General features: G+C 38.6%; 1 long non-coding RNA gene across 1 annotated transcript in view; it reads left to right on the top strand.

Annotated features, from left to right (window-relative positions):
* Positions 1 to 7: 7 nt before the first annotated feature.
* LOC111812228 overlaps positions 8 to 6,298 on the top strand; it is a 12,314-nt gene continuing 6,023 nt past the window's right edge. Inside the window, exons 1-3 of the long non-coding RNA XR_002817789.1 lie at positions 8 to 94; positions 2,188 to 2,269; positions 6,230 to 6,279. This is a non-coding gene — a long non-coding RNA (uncharacterized LOC111812228). The remainder of the gene's footprint in view (positions 95 to 2,187; positions 2,270 to 6,229; positions 6,280 to 6,298) is intronic.

The following is a 6,298-nucleotide window of genomic DNA, read 5'->3' as shown; positions in this document are numbered from 1 at the left end:
ATAGCAAATTAGAGAGAAATCGGAGATACTTATCAAGCTACTCACCAGAAGAAAGATTGGAATCATCACTCAAAAGTATCTCTCAATTTGACAGGTAAAAATATCATTTCCTAATTATACAGTGGGTTGAGTAATGTGGAAACGTAAAGAAAGGCATACTTTAAATTTCTGAATTTTGGGCTGGGGAGTAGCTCAATAGACTAAGCACTTGCCTGGCAAGCACAAGATCCTGAGTTCAATCCCCGGTACCGCAAAAAAAAAAAATAAATAAATAAATAAAAATTTTGAATTTTAGTGGCTAAATGTCTGCTTGTTGCAACAGATATGTTCTAGCACAAAAGTATTAGTGTGACAGAGGTAATATGTATATGCTCATCGTTCTTGCAGCTTATGTCTTCTAGCTGTCATCCTGTTTCCAGAGGTGTCCCATTAAGTTGTTTCATCTAAATCTGCTTTCTGTGGCAGAGTCCCACATACTTGTTAGTCTTTCCTACTAGGTCTACTCCACAGTCAGAATATATTGACTCAGTCTCCTGTTCCTTGTGGACTTTCCAACCTGGTAGGAAGCCAATATAACAACAAATAATTCATCATTGATAAGATACGATTTGTGGTAGGAAATTTCTGTGTTTTCCTTCTGTCTTCTTCCTAAAAGAGTCCTCAGAGTCTTCAGCAGACAAATGATAGATACGTCCTTGGGCAGCTGAACTTTGCTGCACTCTCGAATTGAACCGTAGGCCTGGATGCCTGTTCTACCTGTGGATGTGATACTAATCTGCCTATATTTAGAATGCATGACGTATTCACTGCTACTTCAAAGGCTGGTAGGATAGGTCTGTCTGTCCTAGCAGAAGAACCAGGGAAATTTAAACAGTACTATGGATTTTTTAAAACCGCAAGGCATTTTTCATTTCATTTCGTTAAGTTATAAATCAAAACTTAATTTTAGTTTGAATTTCTCAGTGTTTTGTTTTCTTCTGTTTTTGTGGTACCAGGGATCAAACCCAGTGCCTCGTGCATGCCAGGCAAACAGTCTATTGCCGAGTTACATCCTTACCTTGGTTCTTTTTTTTTTTTTTTTTTTTTTTTTTTTTTTTTTTCCTTACCTCTGTTCTAGGAATTTTGTAGTTTTGGGTCATAAGTGTTTAAGTTTTTTTTTTGTGTGGAACCGGGGACTGAACTCAGATCCTTGCGTTTGCCAGTCAGGCACTTATCCTACTGAGCCATCTCCCCGGCCCCTATGTTTAAGTTTTTAATTCATTTTGAGTTAAATTTTTTTCCCCCATTTTACGTATTTGGTACAGAGTCTCACTGCACAGATCCGACTCATAGTGATCTTCCTGTTTTCACCTTCCCCAGTGCTGGGATTATAGGCGTGTACCACCATGCCCAGACTCAGGGCGTCCTGGGGGCGGGGCTGGTATGTCACTTGGGACTGGGAATTGAACCCTGGTCCCTGCGCTTGCAGGCGCTTTAATCTGCTGAGCTATTTGGCCTGCCCAGATCTTTCTTGATTCTCAGAACTCGGTTCTTTTCACTGCTCAGTAGGTGTCTCAGTTGCAGGCCTCGGAGAGGCTTTGATTTGTTGCCAGCTTTTACTCTGCCATCTTTCTTCCTCCTCTCTTACTGTTCTTATAGTGCCAATAATCCCATTAAATGTAAGGTCTGTCTGTCTCTGTCTCTTGTGTGTGTGTGTGTCTCTGTCTCTCTCTTGTCTCTTTCTCCCTCTCTCCGTCTCTGTCTCTGTCTCTCTCTCTCTCTCTCTCTCTCTCTCTCTCTCTCTCCCCCCCCCATCCCTGGCTTCTTATTTTGTATGTTGGAGACAGGGTTAAGTTACCCAGGAGGAACTATAACTTGAGATTCCCCCTGCCTTTGTTTTCTGGGATGAAATCAGCAAAATGGCTGTTATAATCTGAATGTTTCTGTCATTCAAAAATTCATATATTGAAGCCTCGTCTCTGATGTGAGCACACACATATGTGCATGTATATTTGTGAATGTGTGTATGTGTGTTGCTGGAGATTTAACCCAAGGCTTACTCAAGCTAAACACATGGCTTGAATATCACCAAGTGAATTTCTAGTGTTCTCATCATAAAAATATTAAATAATTTGAAAATAATATTGCTTAAGACATGTTCTAAATTCAAAGATTGATTTTTAAAAAACTACCCTTTTTGATTAATAGGAACTTTACAGTAGAGAGAAGAAATGACTTCTTTTATGAAAAGCTGTCGCAAGAGAACGAAGCAGTGAATATGGATCAAGGAGTAAGTGCCAGCACTGTTAACTTCAAGCAGATGTTGAACTCAGATGGATAAATGGCTAGATGTGGCTGCTATATAAAACTAGTACTTACTCCTGCCAGCAATTGGTACTTTTTCCAATAATACTGTAGCTAACATAAGTGCAAAGGTTGGCTTTCCTTTTCCCAATTATTTTACTATATATGACCTTGAGCAAGTCACTTTCCTTTCTTTCAGTCTTACTATTCTTCATCTCTAAAATGAAGGGTTTGGAATGAAGGAGAGCCATGAAATGTCAGAGCGATATAAGCACTGTGATGCAGTGGTTAGTGACTCGGGCTTTGTCCATGCTTGGAAAGAGTCCTATTTCTGCCATTTAATACCACAGTTCATCAATTTTAACACACACTTGGTTTTTTTCAAGTTCCACTTTTTCTGAGATCAGGAAGTGTCTTAGATTGAATGTCATATCACAGTTAATGTGACATTGTTTTACGTATTTTCAATGCTAATGTGTTTATTGTAGAATCACAGTGTTTTAGATTTGATGAAACGTGGCTGAGGAACCTTTGGCAAGACTTGAAAATTAGATGTGATGATTTTTAATTTTATTTATTTATGTGTGTGTGTGTGTGTGTGTGTGTGGCCAGCTCAGCCCACCAGGGGGCGGGGCTGGCTGGCATGTGGTGCTGGGGGATTGAACCGTGGTCCCTTTGCTTTGCTAAGCTTGTTCTAAGTAGGTGCTTTAGACCACTGAGCCATCTCACCAGCCCCTAGATGTGATGATTAATTGAAATATACATCTGAGGACAAAGACTGGATTATAGTAAACATTACATAAGTTGAACTTATTTCATGACTGTGATATATCAAATTCTTTATTATAATCACATTTTTTTTGTACCAAGGATCAAACTCAGGACCTTACGCTTGCCAGGCAAGAGCGTAAGCCACTGAGCTAATTCCCCTGCCTCACATTTTCTTATTGATGTGATTACTTAAATGCATACTTTTTTAAATGATATGAACTTTTTTTGAAGTTCATATTTTCAACACACATACACATATACAACTATAATGTGTTCATTCATTGTTCAAGTGATCCACTTTGCAGTGAGAAATTTCTAAGGGAATATGGTGGCAATTCTGAGTACTGTTTAGTTGGAAACAAATTTTTTTTTTCTTTTTTTGGCAGAACCGGGGATTGAACTCAGGCCCTTGTGCTTGCCGGGGAAGCACTTATTCCACTGAGCCATCTCCCCGGCTCCATGGAAACACAATTTCTAATAAGCTAGTTAGATGTTTCTATTTGCCCATTCATTTCTTAAATCTCCTTTTAGCCCTACAGTTCTTCTGATTTTGTCATCAAAAGACTTTTAGGGCCCGGGCTTAGTAGAATAAGCGTTTACCTGGCAAGCGCAAGGGCCTGAGTTCAATCCTCGGTTCTGAAAAAAAAAAAAAAAAATTTTATTCCCTGTCAAATTCAGTGGTCAGTTATTAATTCTGTCCTTCCTTTTTCTATCAGAAATGTGTTATGTACTCATGAAAGTCTTTACTCCCAAGAATTAATAAATAAACAATAAAACAACATAAAAGCTCATGTATAGAGGGTCTGGGGATGTGATTCGGTGGTAGACCACTTGCCTAGGCCTGGGTTTCATCCTCAGCATGAGGGGGGAAAAAAACTGCCCTGAGATAGAAGTATGTCCAAAGTACTAGGGCTACATAGGAGCAGGGATCCTGAACCACTTTGGGAGGTCGGGAAGAATTTCTTAGGGAATATACTATTTGAGCTGAGTCCTGCAAGCTGAATAGAGTACACAAAGCAGGAAAGGTGGAAAAGGCACTCTAGTCATAGGAAATATTATCTGTACAGGTGCAGTAGTGGAAGCTAGCCTGGCATATGTGGTAAGCTGCAGTTGCCCGAGTTTGTCCACATGGCAGAATGTGCATTGCAGAGTCCTAGGGGTTAGGAAGTGATGCCTCATCGGCCAGTGAAGGAAGCTTTGACTTTTTTTTTTTTTGGAGGGGGGAGCTTTGCTTTTAAATATTGCATATTGGTATACAAAGTAGGGTTGTATTAGAATTAGGGAGCCTTCCACTTTAAATCGTAATTTGAAAAATCCCTAAGCTCAAGTGTAAAATGTATGGGCAGAACTTTTGAGAGGTGCGAGTAGAGTGGTGGAGAGTTAGGAGCTATATCATGGGGTGTATTTGTGTCATGCTAGAGTACAAATTCCATATACTGAGGGCAATATAGAACTATTGAAATTAAGGGGGGGCCTGCCCCTTAGCTCAGTTCTTCAAGTGGCTGCTTCAACAAAGCAGTCAGGCTCAGGTTGCTGTGGTTCGATCCCCACAACTCAAGCCAGCCAAACCTGCCCTGAAGGCATTCGGAGCAAAAAAAAAAAAAAAAAGAAATTAAAGAGGGAAATGACATTAGCTAGTTTATATTAGAAGCAGTCACGTTGGCTATGGTCATTGGAAGAGTGCTTGCCTAGCTTGCCCTTAGTTCTGTCCTCGGCACTGCAAATCAATAATATTTAAAAAAAAGAAAGAATATGTACCATTAGCCTAAATCCCCTTTTCCCAATAGTTTCCTACTCTAGTTTCTGGCCTTATTTCCTATTTCCGTGGCTCCTGTTCTCATTTCTCTTACTCTTCCTTGTATACTCTGAATTTCATCTCCTTGATAGTTTGCCACAGTTGCCACTGATTCCCAAATAAGTGGTATTTTTAGTCTAACCACAGTCTCCTCTTTAGTTCTTGGTAAAGACTATTAACTTTGCTACCTGAATAATATGGGTACAGCACGCTGTGTTTAACTTATAGAGGCATTGCCATGGGTCACACATCCACACTGAATTTAAAGCTGCTTTGACTAACATGTTTACTTGGAAATAATGTGTGTCCAACTTAAATGAGAACTTTCCAACAAGAGAATGTTTGATCTATGAACATTGTAAATCTCTTGACTCTACAGGCTTCTTTGTTGCCATCATATTACATGTAGGGTAAATGTAGGCACTCAAGCATGCTAGACAAGCACTATCACTGTCATACTTTGGTTTTTTTTGTTTGTTTGTTTGTTTGTTTGTTTGGGTTTTTTTGGTATGTTGAGACAGGGTCTTACTAAATTTCCCAGGCTAGTATCAAACTTTTGATCCTCCTGTCTCAGCTTCCCAATGCCTGGCATCTGTAGGGTTGTTAGTACCAAATCTACTTGGATAACTATATAACTATGGCTAGAACTTTATATAAAAATAGCTGTACTATTCAAAATACTAGCTACATGCAACCGAATATAGTGTGAGCAGTGCAGTTATGGAGCAATATGGACCAGTTAACACTTGAAGTGCTTTAATTATGTTTGGTCCATTTCCTTGGCCACATATAGATATAACCTGTGTTGTCACAAGGTAATTAGAGGAGTAACAAATTAAAGTTAATTACTGAAAAAAATCTCACTTTCACTTGAAATGTTTGATTGGTGTAGAAGTGACATTTTCTAAAACTCAATTTTTGGAATAATAGTTTTCCACCTCGGTTAGCTATCTTGAATATAGTCAGCGTCTGTTTTATTATAAATTAAGGTTTTGAAGCTACCCTTTGTGGATTTTTGTCTACAATTATGATCTTTTGCCTATACCTGTATAATCAGTGTTTGGATCCAGGCCACATCAAGATCCTACAGATTTCCGAGTCACTACTAGCTGTAAAAATTTAAGGAAATCATTTGACTTGTCTGAATTATAGTTTACTTATACTTTATGAGAGGGTATTGGGCTTCTTGATCTCTTAAGTGTTTGCTGGCTTTGTATTCTTGAATCTGTAATATAGGGGAAAAAATCAGAAATTGAGCCTTAGAATTAAGCAAAAAGAATATTGTCACCGAAAAATGTAGTCAATTTTAAATATAGCCAATAAGTACTTTGTGCTTATTAAAGATTTTTGCATGATTTGTCTCTACTTTTTTTCATTTAGGTAACACCAGAAAATGAGCAAAACTTCCATGAAGCTAAAAATTCTGTCAGGTAATTTCTTTTTTTTTTT

The sequence above is a fragment of the Octodon degus genome, unplaced genomic scaffold, assembly GCF_000260255.1.
Source record: "Octodon degus isolate 3935 unplaced genomic scaffold, OctDeg1.0 scaffold00117, whole genome shotgun sequence".
Lineage (NCBI taxonomy): Eukaryota > Metazoa > Chordata > Mammalia > Rodentia > Octodontidae > Octodon > Octodon degus.
The sequence above is the reverse complement of the archived record's forward strand: the minus strand, read 5'-3'. Positions and strand labels throughout refer to the sequence as shown.